This window comes from Pteronotus mesoamericanus, unplaced genomic scaffold (genome assembly GCF_021234165.1).
Source record: "Pteronotus mesoamericanus isolate MK-2021 breed Mesoamerican mustached bat unplaced genomic scaffold, CSHL_Meso_final contig_20, whole genome shotgun sequence".
Classification (NCBI taxonomy): domain Eukaryota; kingdom Metazoa; phylum Chordata; class Mammalia; order Chiroptera; family Mormoopidae; genus Pteronotus; species Pteronotus mesoamericanus.
The window spans coordinates 24,808,397-24,827,152 of NW_026555085.1; the positions used below are offsets into that span (position 1 = coordinate 24,808,397).

The 18,756-nt window shown below is 38.7% G+C and overlaps 1 pseudogene; it reads right to left on the reverse strand.

Annotated features, from left to right (window-relative positions):
* Window positions 1-1,538: 1,538 nt before the first annotated feature.
* On the reverse strand, window positions 1,539-2,674 carry LOC129066840 (interferon-stimulated 20 kDa exonuclease-like 2; annotated as a pseudogene).
* Window positions 2,675-18,756: the final 16,082 nt, after the last annotated feature.

The following is an 18,756-nucleotide window of genomic DNA, read 5'->3' on the forward strand; positions in this document are numbered from 1 at the left end:
GAGCAAAGTCTAAAACGCACTACTCAGAGTCTGCATGTTGTGGCTGGACAAAGTAGAAGTCTGAGATGGTTAATAATTCAGAGAACCAAACCAAAAATTAAAAGATTCCCAAAGGCAATCTAAACTTTGCTTCAGTTGTTTTTATATTTCAAAATAGAATAGAGAGGTTAAAAAAAAAAAAAAAAAAGGAAAATACCAAATGTTGGTGAGGGTGTGAAGTAAATGAATTCTTCTACCCAGCTACTGAAATGTAAGAGTTGGAATGGACCAACTCTTAAAAAACAAACAAACATTATCTACTAAATGAGCTTTTGATTGTCCAGGTTTAATAGAAACAGAGTTTCAGTTTTCCAAGGTGAAAAAAGTTTTGGGGATGGATGGTGGTGATGGTTGTGTAACAACGCAGATGTACTTAATGCCCCTGAACTGTACACTTAAAAATGGTCATAATGGTAAATTTTATGTTACCATATTTTGCCAGTTTTTTTTAAGTGGGAAAAAAAGTGAAAATCTAAGTATGTCTTAGAGAATAAACTTGAGGATTTAAATTTGAGAGAAACTTCTTGACTAAGCCCCCAAAACCATTCCTTACCCCTCCTTTTCCATTTCCAGGAGATTGTTGTACATTCTCAGTGCAGTTAAGTCGATTTTTTATTTGAGTGAAAGCTGTATCCAAGGACACAGCAGAGATTTTTATGCTGTGATAAGGAAATGCAATAAGGAAAAACTACATGGAAACCTGGACTTTTATTTTATTTTTTCCATTACTAAAATTTACCAAGAAAAAAAGAATTTATCAAGGGAATAATTTGAGTTTTTTAGAGGCTTTGTTCAACAAAGTAAAAGACTGTAAAATTATTTTTTAACCTGTCAAGTGGGATCTAAGTTAAATAAACCATCTATTGCTTTAAGAAAGAGAATGCTTTCCTAAATCATAAAAGTTGACTTCCAAGTCACACTCTCTTACCTCTATGGTCTAGTAACCCTGAGAACTAAACTTTACCAGGGATGGCTCCTCTTGAAATCAGGGTGAGAAAAACAGGTGATATCCTGACATAGACTAAATATAGACTTTGATATGTAATGTGGTCATACAAACTATCATCCAACCAGGATACTTTTGAGAGTAAAAAGGGTGCTGAACAAAAGGCATACAATGGGACATATGGCCACCCTCCTAATAAGGCAGTTTGGGAAACTGAATTTCCCAGTATGCCCTGTCCTTTGAAAGTCAAAAAGCTTGACTAGAACAAAGCACCCTGGGAAGTGTAGTTAGTACCATTTAAGAGATAAACAGCATACGGCTGGGTGCTGATGTGGAGATTACTCCTTCCATGGGACACTTAACCAGACACAGAGCACAACACCTGAGGTGAGATTTCGGTACATCTTAAATCTGGGGTGGAGCCTCTTTCTCCTCAGCAACTCTGGTTTCCAAAGGTGTGGAGCTGGTAGGGCCGTCCATTGGTTCACTGCCCTATTTCTAATGGGTGTGGTGCTGTCTCTGCCTCCTCTCATCTTGGCTGTCCCCACTGCTGCTAATCTTTGGGGGGATTCTGAGCCAGGTGATGTTCCCATTCAACTTCAAACAACTTGTACAACTCCATGATGGCCTGAGCATCTTCCACAGAGGAATATCCACTTTTTCCAGACTGGATGTCCCAGTTCAGCAGCTTCTTGCTGACATGCTTCAGAGACATGGTACCATTCTCTGGGCAGTTGATCTTCTGGTTGAGAGGGGGAATAGAGGAGGTGTCACAGGTGAGAGTCTCGGGGTGAAAATATCGAAGAGCTTTGAAGTAGTTGTGGATGGCATGTCTCACCACTATCTTCCCTGTATCTTCAAGATCTGGTCCTGTGCAACCTTGACGGGTGTAGCAGTCACCATGTGGTGCTGGCAGATACCCCTCCATCTGGTGTGGTAGTCCACAATGTGGCGGGGGAAGGATGTACTCACCAAAGAGCACATCTCCGTTGTAGCTGATGATCCTACATCAAGCCAAGGAGCTAACATACTCCTTAGGTCCTGTGTCCACCCTCTCACAATCAATTGCCACCATCTTCGTTGGCATCATCTGGCATATTCCAGTCCATTTATTCTCTGAATGAGCCGGGGTGGAGTTCTGTGGGATATTCTTCTGAGGAGAGTTCTTTTGGGGGCCCTTCTTCTGGTGGCAAGTTGGGTGGCTCTTAATCTTTGGAAGGGCACGCTGGAACGCCCTCAGCAAACCTACTTTAGCTACAACAGAACCAGCCTTCTGTGAAGGGGTGGGAGTGTGCCAAGACACAGAAGCTTTCTTGTCCAGAAGCGGCTGCTCTGACCCACTGCTGGTGGCAGCAGTCTCCTTTTTGGGAGGCAGAAGGATTTTCAAAGTGTCGTCCATTTGAGGAGCGTCCCCTTTCTTGGCAGTTTCTGAATACGATTTAGGCACATTAGCTAAGGGCTGTTTCTTATTCAGAAAGCCTCTCCTTTCCAAAAGCCATCACTCCTTGACAAATTTTCGGTGTTTGGCATTGCTCTGTATTGTCTTTTTTGGGGAAAGGTTTGCCAAAATCCAGATTGAGGAGTAAAGTAGACAGGAGGATAGTGGATGGTAGGAGAGCAGTCTGGAAGAGTGGTTTATCAATGAAAGAATAGAGAACTCAGCTCCTCCTGAATCCCACAGACCAACATCTGGAGGTTTGCAATATGTCCTCCCAGATGAGCCAGCTAACACCAGAAACGCCCGGAGCCGAACACGGGGATCGGCGCTCACCAAAATCCCTGCCATCAGGCGTAAGGATTGGAACACGCCTGCGCGCACGCGCCCACCCAGGGGCCCTGTCGCTGGGACTAAGGCCAGGGCAGCGGCCCGAGCTGAGGCAGAGGCGTGGGCGTGGCGTGGGCGGGAAGCGCTCCTCAATCCCTCTAGTCCCACGGAGGTGGGACCTCTGGAAGGCGTGGGAAGGCCGCGACAAAGCGGAACTGGACAAAACGGACCTGGTCAAACGGGAACTGGTGAGTGCCCGAGCCCCACAGACCTGGCCTTCTAAATCCTGCAGTTGTACTGTGGCCGAAATGGCAATAGAATGAGTCTGAAGGGCTTTCAAAGAAACTACCTGTTCTGACTGGAATTGAGTTGCCCAAAATTATTTTAGGGAAAACATTCTGGAAAGTTATATTTTTAAGTTATTTAATGATTATCTGGATCTAGTAACTTCACTGACCCAGAAGTAAAAAGAAATGCCCTTTGTCCTTTGCTAGTTGTTTCAAATACTTTTTTGGGATCGTGAATTGTAAATGAGTGACATGATGAAAAACATTAAAGAAAAATTAGACTACATTCTGAAGGAAGAAATCCTTAAAATTTTTACCATTTAGACCACAAGTCTGAAAACACAAGTGAATGAATTCATGGACATTAGGGAAAGCCTTGTAGAAGCCGCAATACAGTAGCCCCCCCCCCCGCCCCCCGCGCCTTATGTACAGGTTTGTTTTCCATTCAGATTTGGTCTGAAAATATTAAATGGAAAATTCCAAAGATAAACAATTCATAATTTTTCAATTGCAGGCCATTCTGAGTAGTGTAATGAAATCTCCCGATGTGCCACTCTGCCCACCTGGGATGTGAACCATCCCTTTATCCATGTATTCACGCTCTACATGCTCTCCTTCATTGGTCACTTAGCCATTTTGGTATCAAATTGACTGTCCTGGTGATACAGAGAGATCTGATCAGATTACTGGGGAGGAATAGGGAGGGACCTTAGGAGGAGGTTGCTCCAGGCAATAGTGAGCAGTCTAGGATGGGATTAATGAGCATAGAATTATGGGCCAGAAGGTTTAAACTAGAGGAAGGCAAAGACTGGCTTGCTTTCTTTTCCTTGAGGATTCCTGGATGATTGTGGTACAGCCCCCTGCATTTCCCAAAGGACAGGATATGACATGGGAGAAGGAACTCCAGGCCCAGCCTAGGACTGGCCTTGCCTGGCAGAGGGTGGCAGGGCTATTTTTCTTTCGGTGTTCTAGAGGGGACAGGCTCTGAGGAAGAAGCCTGCCATTCTTACAAAATTGCATAGCTTTTGTGTCTTATGTTGAGTTTGTAAACTAACCTTAATGAAATACGATAATTAAAAACTAACAGGGGAAATGATAGGGGAACTCAAGAGTTAAAGATTTTTAGCCTTTATTGATAGGCTTAATAATTAAAGCTGGAACTCGAGTGAAAGATTTCAGCCTTAGGTAATAGGCTTAAATGACTAATGCATGTGGAAAGCTGTGATTCCAAAACTGTGTAGCTTTTGAATAAGGACTCCTTTCCTTTTTCACCAAACCTCTGCCTCTAGAATTTTGCCTAGAGGCAGCAGGCAGCAGCACCTCACTTTCTGTTTGGTAACACTGGTACCAGAGTACTTGTGTTCAGGTAATCCTCATTTTATTAATGGCCCCAAAGCACAAGTATAGTGATACTGTTAATTTGGATATGTGAAAGAAAAGCGGTAAAGTGCTTCCTTGAAGTGAAAGTGATACAGAGAGATCTTGTAAGATCACTGGGGAGAAGTAGGGAGGGGCTGTAGGAGGAGTTTGCTGAAGCAATCCCAGTTTAAGTAAGGTGGGTTTAGCTGAGAATCTGAATGCCTCCAGAATGCATGGAATTGTGGGCTAGAAGATTTGAAATAAAAGAGGGCTGGCTCTCAGGCTTGGGGGCTTGTCGGGATCTTGGCTGTCAGGCTCTTTCTTCCTTGAGGATGCCTGAATGATTGTGCTGCAACTGTCTGAGTTTCCCAGCAGATGATATTTTGGACGGGAAGGAACTCCGAGTGCAGCCTGGGATCAGGCTGGTCTGGTAGAGGGTGGCTGGCTTATTCTTCTTTGGATGTTCGTTAGGGGATGATCTCTGAGGCGGAAGCCTGCCATTCTTCCAAAATTGTGTAGCTGTTGTATCATATGTTGTTTTAGTTTGTAAACTAACCTTATAGAAATAAGATAATTAAAACTAATAGCCAGAGCCCTGGCTAGTGTGGTTCAGTGGATTGAGTGCCAGCCTGTGAACCAAAAGGTCACCAGTTCAATTCCCAGCCAGGGCACATGCCTGGGTTGCGGGTCAGTTACCCCCAGTTACCCAGCTGAGGGTGTGCAAGAGACAGCCAACTGATGTATCTCTCACACATCAATGTTTCTCTCCCCTCGTTTCTCCCTCCCTCCCCCTCTCTCTAAAAAACAAACAAATAAATAAATAAAATATTTTAAAACACCAAAATCAAAAACTAACAGGGGGAGATGCTAGGAGAACTCAGGTGTTAGTGTTTAGCTTTAATTGATAGGCTTAGGTGATTAAAGCTGTAACTAAACAGTTAAAGAGTTTGGCTTTAATTGATAGGCTTAAGTGAGTAACGCACTGGGAGCTCCAATTTAAATTAGAGAGCCAGAGAGATCTTTCTGACAAAGTGACATTCAACCTATCATCTGAAGGATAAATGGATTAGCTGGGTAAAGTATGAGGAGAAAAAGATTTTACGTAGAGGGAACAACAAGTACAATGGCCTGAGGCAGGAAGTAATTGGGTGGGTTTGAGGAATTGAAAGGGAGCTGGTGTGCAGAAATGAGGTGGCAAGTGGTATATCATGAAATAGTGATGGAGGCAAGGGCCAGATCATGAAGACTGCGTGGGTCATGTAAGTAATTTGGTTTATATCTCAAGTATATTGAAGAAAGCCTTTGGAGGATTTTTAGTGCAGAGATAAGGAGGTCCACTTGAAAGGTCTTTCTGGCCGTTGTGTAGCAAAAGTACAGAGTGGAGGAAAATGGGAGACCAGTGAATAGCTGGTCTTGATGAGAGATGATGGAGGCTTAACAGAGGTGGTAACAGAGTGATAAGAGGGAATGAAACAAGTGCTGACAAGAATGTGGAGGAAAGGGAGCCCTCATTTACTGTTGGTGGGAAGACAGTTTGTGCAGCCACCATGAAAAACAGTATTGGAGTTTTCTCAAAAAATTAAAAACGCAACGGCCTTTTGACCCAGTGAGCCCACTTCTTGAAATATATCCTAAGAATCCAGAAACACCAATTCAAAAGGATATATGCACCCCTATATTCATAGCAGTGTTATTACAACAGCCCAAGTGCCCATTAGTAGATGTGTGGATAAAAAAAGGTGTGGTACATTTATACAATGGAATACTATGCACCTATAAAAAAGGAAGGAAATCTTACCTTTTGCAACAGTATGGATGCACCTGGAGATTATTATGCTAAGTGAAATAAGCCAGTCATAGAAAGACAAATACCATATGATCTCACTTATATGTGGAATCTAATGAACAAAATGACAAACAGAATAGAAATAGAGGTGTGGGTACATGGAGCAGACTTATAGTCGTCAAGGGCGGGGGAGGGTGGTACTGGATGAAAGAGGGTGAAGGGATTAGTGAAAGAACATGTATGCATAACCTGTAGACACAGACGACAGCGTGGTGATGGCCAGAGGGAAGGGGGGTGTGGCCTAGGTGGAGGTGGACAAAGGAAGGGGAAATCGGGACATCTGTAATAGTTTCAACAGTAATAATAAAGTTAAAAAAAAACCAAATTAACAACAACAACAAAAAGAGTAGATGCATTTGCTTTTAATTTTGAAAATAGAATCTATCAAACTTCCCTAATGAGAGACTGTTGAGAATGACCAGTTGAGATTCTGGCACCCAAACCTGAAATGTGGATTTTCCCCCCTGACGCCACCAAGCAATTCTTGGACACCAGCCAGATGTCCTACAATTCAACTCCATTCTTACACTGTCAACCTGGAGATAGCACCGGATTTTATAGGTTAAGGGTTCAGTCGCATAGGACTGTCCCCCCTCCCCACCACTGTCACCGCAATCAGATGTCAAATCCAAGTCCAGGTAATGAATTACCTGTGCTTCTGACAGACCACCAGCTATAGAGGGGAGGTTCCCAGGACCCCATCCTTGGGTTTGATTAACTTGCTAGAGCGGCTCACAGAACTCAGAGAAACATTTTACTTACTAGCGTACAGTTTTTGAATAAAAGTCTGTAACTTGGGAACAGCCAGATGGAAGAGAGGCATAGGACAAGGAGAACAGGCTCGGACATTCTGTGCCTTCTGATAGGCCATTCTGAAGCTCTCCAGGACAGTCCTTTGGGTTTTTTATGGACCCTCATTACATAAGACATGGCTGATTAAACCGTTGGTTATTGAACTCAATCTCCAGCCCCTTTTCCCCTCTCCAAGGTCAAGGAATTGAACTGAGGGCCCTGTAATCATGTAATTGGTTCAATTGGCGCTGACCTCCACCCTTAGGTGATTTAGGAGCTTTGCAAAAACCATTTCATTGACATAACAAAAGATATCTTTATGACTTTCATCATGTAAGTAATCCCAAGGGTTTTAGGAGCTCTGTTTCACAAAGGAACTGGGGGCAAATACCAAATATATACTTACTATAAATCACAATATCACACTACCTTGCTGAAGTAAGGGGGTCACTATGGAACCCGTGTAAGTCATAGGCAGTGTGAGTCAGGAAATATTCAGTTCATTTGAGATTCCTCTTTACTTTGTCACAGATAGTTCTGGTCCCAGATGGGCTAGTCCATACCATCATATACTCTTCTGGATTTAGGGCACTTATCAATAAAAGACTTTCTTAGACCACAATGATCTTTCTGTTTTTTCTTTCAGTGCTCAAGTCTTCCTCATATATACATTTGCTTTGCAAATGTCTGGCCTGTTTGTGCAACTCTGATTTTGAAGGACTTCACCGATGGCACATAAGAGTGCATCTGTGTGATGTTCTTTCTTGTACAGCTATTGGGACATTTGTTTATGTATCGCTCCAGTTTCCTAACATTGCATGCATTTTCAAAAACTTATTCACAATCACGGTTGTGTCAGCCACTCCTTAATTTGAACTCCTCTCTGTACTCTTATAAATTAAATAGGGAAATATGTTGTATGATTAACCATAGTTGTAGATGCACGCAAAGTAAGTGAAGGTCACATGCCCTGCAGGTAAATTAGGTACAAGAAAGTATCCAATTCTCTTGATGGCCAATTTTAAATCTAAACTCATTCAGTTGTCCATTACCTGGACTTGCAATTATTAACTCACACAACAGTGATGGGAAAATGTTCTAGTTATGTTAACAATCAAATAATTGATGCCCACAAAAGAATTTTTCTTCTCAAATGCTATATAATCCTGTGCACATTAATCAGCAATTGGAGTTTCAGTTATGGGACAAAAAAGAAATAAGTTGGGGGAGAGGGTTGTAGAAATGTACAAAGAGTTGATTCAATAATGAGATATACATGACGATATTACACTGATACTTTATGTGGTATGGAAAGATCACAGAAGCAGTATTAGAATTTGAAAGACACTATAACAATTGAATGCATAGAAATTGCAAATTTACAAATTGACACATCCCCAGAAATGCCAATCGTGTTGCCTATGATATATGTATTTTTTTTCTTCTAGTTGCTTTTAAGAGTTTTTCTTCTCTTTACTGTTCTATCTTGTCTGAGTGTGGATTGTCTTCATTTAACCCACAGTATTTACTGTGCTGCTTTAATCATGTCTTTCTTCAAATCTGGAAAATTTTCAGCGTAATCTCTTCAAATATTGCCTCTAACCTCTTCTTTCTATAATTTTTTTTCTGGAACTATTAAAAGAAACTAACCCTTAACTTCTCATATTTTTCATAAATTTATGGCTTTACTATGTGTGATATCTTCCAGTTTGCTAATTTCCTCTCCAACTATTTGGATTCTAGAGTTTAAATTTGCTCATTGAGTTTATAATTATAGTAGCTATATTTTTAAATCTCCAGATGTTTACTGTTTTGTTAAAAATCTCTATTTCTTTTTCCTGTAGTCAAATTATTTTATTCATTATGCTTTTTAAACCTTTCTTGCATTGTTTTAATATTTTGAACATCATTGTTAAAGACACTTTTGGATTGTTCCATTATTTCTAACTCTCTTTGTTGCATTTCATGACTCTCCTTCATCATATGTCCTTGTATGTTTGTAATTTAGGAACGTGAATTCGTCTTCACTGTGGCTGTTTTCTATGAGATGTCCATATGCTCAGTCCCTGTTCAATGGTTTGATATCTTCTTTTGATGTTTGCTTTTTCCAAATCCACAGCTTGAGAATGGATCTGGAACCAGTATTTACATTAAATTCTCACCTTGTAATTCTCATATCATGTAGATAGTATGACTTCAGAAACCATACCCACCTGTAATATAGATTTGGGGTATGATTTTTCCCGAAACTTTTTCTCCGTTCGGAACTCTAGGGCAGCGATTTTCAGCCAGTGTACCACAAGGCTTTTTAAAACATGCACTACCTGATTATTTAGTCAGGGGCACTGACCTCTTTTCCCTTAGATTGTCAAATAAAAAAAAATGACAACAGCCAACACAACAATAGCCATCGAGTGTGAATGAATAAAAATTACCCCTATTTTTTTTGCCAGATCAGCTGAAAATGTAATATATTTTTTGGTGTGCTGCAGAATTTTGGTAATTAGTTTATGTGTGCCATGAGATGAAAAAGGTTGAAAATTGCTGCCCTAGAGTATGGCAAGCTTTGTTGGTGCTTCTCTGTTCCTCTGGACAGAACTTTTCTCACCCCTTTTTCACCACGTTGGTAGCGTTCCTGGTGTCTTTATGTCAGTGTTTCATGTCCAGCTTCCTCTTTCATCTAGAAGAGCACATGTCTTCAGTCCCCTGGGGACATTAAAACTTCAGTTTTGAAACTCAGGTGTGGCATTTTCCTGAACTGCCAAGGCCCCTGGTGGTTCCCTTTCTTTTTCTTGATTAGGCTATGTACTTTTTTTTTTCTTTTTGGTCGCTGGTATAGTTTATCCAACTGCACATATCTATCCAAACTTATTCAGCCGATATGTATACAGTAAGAAGGTTAATATCAGCTCAGTTAGATTTGTTATAGGAACAGGGTATATTTTCTATATCAAATTAATTCTTGTCTGAGCCCTCACTTGCTAGGGTTATAAGATACCCAGGAGTTCCCTTCCCTTTCCCACAGCTGCAAAGAGTTTTCAGAGGCTTGCGCAGTTAAGAAAACTTGGGGAAAGATCTCTGGCACTTAGTCAATTGTAAACATTACAGTATTGCCTCAGTTCATTTAGTCTAGTTGAATAAATCCACATCCTTAATGACTGGTTTGGTCATAAGTAACTGTTACCTCAACTTCCAGCAATCTTTAGGAAGGGAATTCATGCTTCAGTTGTAAGGATCTCCCTCTTGGTGACGATGGTAGGGATACTTGAAAATGCATGGGTGCGTTTTTTGGGCTCTCTTAATGGCTAGGATATGCTATTGATAGTGCCCAGAAATCAGGTTACCCAATGAAGCTTGTGCAGAAAGGCTATCAAACTTCTCTTTGTGACGCATTGTCTATTCCATCCATCTCCGGAATGGTCCAATTTAGTTCCCTTTAAAGGATTGTACTTAAATTTTTTTAACTTCTTTGGTAGGTGTCTTAACTGAGACTGCCATAACAAAATACCACAGACTAGGGGGCTTAAACAACAGACACTTATTTCTCACAGTTCTAGAGTCTGGGAAGTCCAAGATATTTTGAATTGTTATCTCTGGCAGAAATTTCAGGTATATTTTAGTTTTACTGGAGTTTTGTCTCAGGGAAATTTTTTGAGATGGCTTTACAGATGGGTTAATTTCATGAATTTTATGTTCCTTTCTTTTCTCCTTTCTGAAAGTAAGAATGATATGTTTGTTTATTCTTATAACATTATACGTTCCATAATGTGTAAAACGTAATGAGTGGTACAAATACATATGAAACATTGTTTCCAAATATATTAAATCCTTGGGTTTTATTTAGACTATATACTAGATTAAAAATTAAACTAGTTTTTGTAATTATAAAAACACAACATTCATCAGGTAAAAATTCCAACTGTACACAAAATGGAGTAAAACAAGCAGTAAATACATATCCTCTCCATGTATTCTTGCCTGATTGCTATCCCACTCCCAAGAATAACATCGATTTACAATGTCTTACATATTCTTCCAGAATTTTTATTTTATTTTATTTATTTATTTTCAGAGAGAGGGAAAGGGAAAGAGAAAGAGAGGGAGAGAAACATCGACGTGAGAGAAATTTCAGTTGGCTGCGTCTCCTACTCCCCAAACCAAGGAGTTGGCCCACAACCCAGGCATGTGCTCTAACCGGGAATTGAACAAGTGACCTTTATGTTCACAGGCTGGCACTTAATCAACCAAACCACACCAGCCAGGGCATCCAGAATTTTTTTGTGTACAGATACATAGGGATAGGCAAAAGTAAGTTTACAGTTGTGCGTATGCAAAACAGAGTTAATATTCTTGTATTATTATTGATTTGTGTTTTTTCCATCTGAATGACTGTAAACCTACTTTTGCCCACCCTGTGTAGTTGATTCTGTACCAAATGCTAATATACATCCATATAATGGTAAGTAACTATCCTCAATTTGAAGGATAGCCAAAATTTCCTTTAAACACAGATGAATTGTTCATTAGACCAGGGTGGAGAGAAGAGCTGGCTGGTGTAAGGTCTCTAATATATCTGGACTCACAGAATTTTGATGATGATGTTGAAAACTTGTAAAAGGGTAAAAACAATTCAAAAATCAGGCTGTAAAGTTATATTTTCCTCTTGTATAGAACTCCAGAAAGATCCGGCCCTGCTGAAATTTTGATTTTAGCCCAGTTAGATTGATTTTTTGATGTCTGACCTCTAGAATGGTAAGGTAATACATCTGTGTTGTTTTCAAACACTAAGTTTGTGCTAATTGTTATAGCAATAATAGGAAATTATACTTTCCTATGGTAAAAACTATTTCTATTTCACTATTGCTATAATAATAACATTAGTTGTCATTAATTTAACACTACTATATGGTAATAACTATACCAAGTATCCTACAAACAATAATTTAATCTTTACAACAACTCTATGAAAACATATTATTCCTTCCCTTTTTTTAATAGAGGAGGAAAATGAAAATTAGAGAGATAAAGTAAATTTGTCAAATCACATACTAATTAGTGGCAAAACCATTTTCTATCACATTTTAGAACTCTTATATTCATATAGCCTAGACATATGAAGATCTGCTAATTTTCATTACATTTTACAATCATATATATAAATGGATTTAATACTGTTTTATATATGCAGTTATATTTTTATATAGGAATTAATACTGTTATGAATATTTTCAGCACACAAATCTTCTAACATATTATTGATTTCCCACTAATTTAATGCATATGTTTTATAAGTAAAACAATAAAGAATAATTATGTATTGTCTCAAATCAAAAGCCTAATTTCTTATCTGAAATTATTGGGAGAGAAGTATCCTGATAGACTGGTTCAGTAATGTTTTTAATGTATTCTTGTTGTATGGTTTCATCCAAAATGATTGAAGAGTTTAAAAATATGAAGAAAGCTTTTGAATTGGGGTTATGTACTTAGTAAGAAAAAAAAGAGGTAAATTAATCACCTTCAAGTACATTGTAATAGATTTATACAAAGGGAATTCTGACCGGCAATTAAATTTTGATTTTTTTTTTTTTTCCTGGGAGGGAGAGAGAGAGAAAGAGAAACATTGATTTGTTGATCAGGGATTAAACCCACTACCTTGGCATATCTGGATGATGCTCTAACCAACTGAGCTACCTGACCAGGGCTTGACCAACCTTTTTTAATGAAAGTAAATTAAAGTTAAAGGACTTAGCTTGGTTATGTTGAATATTAAGTACTAAAAATACTTCTAATAAAGTAAGTTGAGAAATCTCCATAAATGAAAATATTAAATAAAAAAATAGCTTGCTATCCATGTTGAATGCCAACCTGAATGTAGAAGTTGTTATAAAGTTTATTTTCCTAATTTTCTTGCATATTTTAGAATTCAAATTTTCATATATTTAAATGACAGATTCATGTAAATATATTTAATTTTTTTAATTGGTTAAGAGAAATCAAAGGCTAAATTTGCTTTCTCCTTAGTTTTTGTATTGTACTTTGTGTAACTCCTTTATAACTCTTATCTTTAAAAATTTTACTCAAAGATTTTTACTTCTAAGCAGTAATAAAGCTACTTTGTCCCTCTAAGCTACTTTGTCCTTTAGATTATGAGGAAAAAAAGTCAAACCATCTTAATATTTCTTACTATGGCTTTTACACAGGTTATAACATACTGATTAGAGAAGATTATAAACAAAAGTTTAAAATGAAAATAAATATGTAATACTTATTGCTGAGAGAAATTAAAGAAGACAAATAAATGGAGACATATATTATCTACATTATTGGAACACTCAATATGATTTGTTATCAGTTTTCTCCAAATGTAATTCCAAACAAAATCCCAGCAGGCTTTTTTTGTTGAAAATTTCAAGCTGATCGAAAAGTTATGCAAAGAACCCAAGGGAGCCAAAAAAAAAAAAGTTGAAAAACCAAGACTCTCTGATTATGACTTTTAATAAAGCTACAATAAAAACACATAAATTATTAAAACAGAAAGGAATTTATAAATAGACCCACATAAATATGAGCAATTGGCTCTGGCTGGCATGGCTCAGTGGATTGAGCACGAGCCTGTGAAGCAAAGAGTCACTGGTTTGATGCCCAGTTAGGGCACATGCCTGGGTTGCAGGCCAGGTCCCCAGTGGGTGGTGTGTGGGAAGCAACCACACGTTGTTTCTATCCCTCTCTTCCTTGCTAAAAATGAATAAATAAAATCTTAAAAAATAAAAAAATACATATATATCTATATATGGCCTTACCTCACCCTATACTCAAAAAGTAATCTGTTATGAATTTTTAACCTAAATGTAAAAGCCAAAACACTAAAGCTTCTAGAAGAAAACAGAAGAGAATATCTTCATAACCTTAGGGTGAGCAAATATTTCTTAGGACCCAGAAAGCACTGACTATAAAAGAAAATATTAATAAATAAAACACTATAAAAATTTAAAACTTCTGCCCTGGCTGGAATGGCTCAGTGGATTGAGTGCCAGCCTGCAAACCAAAGGGTGGCTGGTTTGATTCCCAGTGCAGGGCACATGCCTGGGTTGGGGGCCAGGTCCCCAGTAGGGGGCATGTGAGAGGCAATCACACATGGATGTTTCCCTCTCTTTCTCCTTCCCTTCCCCTCTCTCTCAAAATAAATAAATAAAATCTTTTAAAAAAATTTAAACCTTTTACTCATCAAAGACATAGTTAAAGAAATGAATAGACAGGATAGACTGGAATAAAATACTTATAATAATCACATCTGCCAAACTTATATCTGATAAAAGACATTGAAAAAACCTAAAACTAATTTGTAAAAAAACAAGCAACCCGTGTAAAAATGAGCAAAATAATTTAACAGATGCTTCACAAGAAAAGGTATAGGAATGGGCAATAAGTACATGGAAAAATGCTCAACATCATTAGTCATCAGGGAAATGCAAATGTAAATTACCTCACAGGGCTCTAAGATGGCTAAAATTAATGACTGACAATACTAAATATTTGCACAAATGAGGAGCAACTGGAATTCTGATTCAAATACTTTGGAAAACTTTTGGCAATCACCTGTAAAAGTAAAGAGATATCTTTTTGATCCAGCAATTCACTTCTAGGTATTTACCCAAGAGAAATAAAATCTTATGTGTATGAAAAAGAGTTGTATGAAAATGTTCAGAGGAGCTATATTTTAATTAACCCCAAACTGGAAACAATCCAAATATTCATCATCAGATGAATAGCTATACGAATTGTACTACAATCATAAAATGAAATTACTGAAAGATACAAATTATTAATATACAAAACAACATGAATGAATCTTAAAAACTTTTAACTGAGCAAAAGAAGTCCACCACAAAAAGTAGGTACTATGTAGTTTCATTGACATGTCAGTTTTGGAATAGGCAAATCTAATCCAAGACGAAAAACATCAGAACAATGATTGCACCTGGGAGTATGCATTATGTATAAGAGTAAGACTCTTACATGTAAGATTAGTGCCCTTATAAAAGAGACCTCAGAGAGCTCACTTGCCCTTTCTGTCCTGTGAGGACACTGTGAAAAGATGACTATCCATGAACCTAGGAATGGACTCTAACCAGACACTAATTTTGCCAGTACATTGATCCTGGGCTTCCCAGCCTCCAGAACTGTAAGAATTATCTGTCTTAAGCAGACAGGGAAAAGACTCGAGAGAATGTTCTTAGGTGAGGGACATATTCTATATCTTGAGGTGAGTAGGTGTTACACAGCTATATACATTTGTCAAAACTCATTGAATTATACACTTAGGATCTATATATTTCACTGTTATGTAAATTATATCTCATTACAAAATTAGAAAAATAATGTGTGTTCTTTTCTGGGAAACACCACTTTTGTAATATGAGTTATAATTAAATAATTCTTAAGGACTACTTCCCGGAAGGGTTATGGCTTAAACACTGACATTTGCATAACATATATGGAAACTGACCAAAATCACCACTGGAATAAAAATTGAGGAAAAACCTGAGTAGTAAATAGCTTCCAAAGATGGTCCCCAAATAATTCTGCCTCTCCTTACGCATGCATGCAGCTCCTTCCATCAGGAGGGAGAGCGTATAGCTTCTCCTCTTGAATCTGATCTGGGCCTGTAACTCCTTTGTCCAGCTGAATGCAGAGAAATAACTTTCCCTGACCCTGAGCACAGGCATTAATAAGCCTCTGCTTCCTCCCTCTGAATCCCAGTAGCCATGCTCTGAGGAAACGGAAGCAGTCAAATAGAGAGACTCGTGTGGCAAAGATTAAAGACCCCCGGAGAACAGGCCCCACTGAGCTGCCATGTAACAGCCAGCGCCAACCTAGAGCCACCTTGGAAATGGGCCCTCCAGCTTCAGTCACATCAACCTCACTAGTGTCATGGGGAGCAGAGATGACCTGCGCTGTTGAACCCCACTGAACAAGCAAACAAATGATTTTTGTTTCAAGTTACTACATACTGGGGTTGTGTGTTATACAGCAATTGAAAATTAAAACAACTTATGTTAGCACTGACTGGAATATGAAGAAAACTGGCATCTACATGCCACAAATTTCAAGGAATTTCTCTCAAACAGTATATTTGGAACCAGATCAAAGGAAGACATGTAGGTCTTGTTCTTAATTCTTTTCCTGAGGAAGGAGTGCTGGGCTTTGGAGAGTAAGCAGAGGAAATTCTGGTGAAATTCTCCATACTAACTCTATAGGATTTTGGTTGGGATTGCATAAACATTAGAGATTAATTTCGGGTGAATTGTCATTTTTGTTATATTCAGTCTTCCTATTCAGGAGCATTGTAATATCACTTTATTTACTCAAGTCTTTGTGGTGTGTGTGTGTGTGTGTGTGTGTGTGTAAACTTTCCGAAATTTGTTTTTCTGTTTGTTCATCCTAATAGAATATCTATATGGGTCCAGTATTCAGATTTGAGATGAGTTAGTTGTGTTGGAGATGATCCAGGTCCTTGGGCAAATCTTTTGGTCCCAAAGAAGAAGAGGTGTAAGTTTATATTTTCTGCGGTGATTTTGCAAGATTAAGAATATTGATATCTTGTTTGAGGTAGGGACTAAAATTTCTCAGCAAAATTCACTGATGTGCCAGTTTGGTTGTTTCTCAAGGTGGTTTGTTCCTTGGTGATGCCCCTTCCCCACCTTCTACACTCATGCTGGCAACAGGCACCGATCCTCATTTGAGAAGTGCCTGCCTCAGTCTCCTTTCTACGCCACCTCACAAGGGTAGGCTTGCTAAGGAGCTGTTCTCCCAGAGATGGTGGGGCCTCCTGCTGACAGCCTAGCAGCTAGTATGGAGGCAGCTCTACTACCTGACTCCAAGCGTAGGGAGCTGCCTCTATACTAGGTACCATTGACTTATTTCCCAAGCAGGTGTTTCCTTTTCTCAGTTACTGAATTGCAGGCTGCTCAATTTCCCTCCAATCTGGTCCTGTTTGTACTATCTTTCTTAAGCAGATTTCTGACTCTAAGCAATCTTAATGGCTCTTTATAACATCCAAATGTCTCAGCTTAACAGTTAGTTCCCAGAGTTTCACTCCAGTTTACCTTCTTACTATTGTGCTTTCATGTATCTGATAGTTATACAATTTCTATTTTTAGAACATACCCAAAGTTTACTATCTTGAGCATTTTACTTTGACTTCCTGACCTGAATAATTCATTTATTTGTCATATACTTACTGAGTGCCTTTTATATACCAAGCACGGTAAATAGTGACATTGTTTTTTAAACCAATCATGCTTAAAATTTTGGAGGAAAATATTGTCTTTCATTAAAACTATAATTTGTCTAGACATTTAAAAATATGAAATTTTAAAATGTGACAAAGTAATATGCAGAGTCTATTTATTGACATATGAGCTGAGTTAGTGCCACTGGTTTACTGTCATCTTGAACCAGATCCTAATGCACTTGTGGATAAAACATATGCAGTATCAGCTAACAGTAGAGTCAGAGCAATAGCAATGGAGGTGTCTGTAGGTTTGTAATGAAGAGTAATTCCATAAATAGTAACTGGAAACAGACAGTATGGCAAGAGATAAAGTAGATTCTATCTTTGACCAATTAAAGATGCCAGGTGCTATAGATTGAACGTTTGTGTTCCCCCTCACCCCTAAATTCATATTTGAAATCCTAACCTCCAATATGATGAATAGGAGGTGGGGACTTTTTGCAAGGCTCTTATGTATAAGATTAGTGCCCTTATAAAACAGACCTCAGAGAGCTCACTTGCCCTTTCTGTCTTGTGAGGACACTGTGAGAAGATGACTATCCATGAACCTAGGAATGGACTCTAAACAGACACTAATTTTGCCAGTACATTGATCTTGGGCTTCCCAGCCCCCAGAACTGTGAGAAAATAGAGTGTTGTTTATAAACCACCCAGTGTATGATAATTTTTTATGGTAGATCCAACAGGTCATGAGAGAACATCAGCACTGAGAGGTGGGGTCCTGCTGTAACAAGTGAAGAAGTGGATTTGGAACTGGGTAAAGTGTAGAGGCTGGAAAAATTTTAAGGTACATACTAGAAAAAGCCTACATTGCTGTAAATGGACCGTTAAGGGTGTGGTGAGAGCTCAGAAAGAAAAGATGAGAGCGGTAGAGAAAGCCTCTATTATCTGAGTCATTCGGCACAGGATGTTGGTAGAAACATTGACAGTAAAGGCCATTCTGGTAAGGTATCAGACAGAAACGAGGAACTTGTTATTGGAAACTGGAGGAAAGACAATCCTTGTTATCAAGTGGCAAAGAACTCGGCTGAATTGTGTTCATGTCCTAGTGTTTTGTTCTGCCATTCACATTTCCAACTGGTCTCCCTGCCTCTGGCTTCCCCACCTCTCATCCATTCTACACGTTGCTGCCAGAATGATCTTTCCAAATTAAATTGTAAGATCTTCTGCTTAAGAGTCTTGAATAACTCATTACCGTATCAAACTTTTTAGTGTGACCTTGCCCTTGTCTTGCTCTCTAGTCTCCTCTCTTTCCACATCCTTCAATATGTGCCCTGTAAACCTGTCCTATTGTGTCATGTTATTTAATGTCTTTGTGACTTTGGTCGTGCTTCTCCTCTATGATTCTCTTCCCCTTCCTTCCTTACCTTACTAACTCTTTTATGTTCTTTAAAAATTATACAAAATAATATTGGATGTAAACTGTAA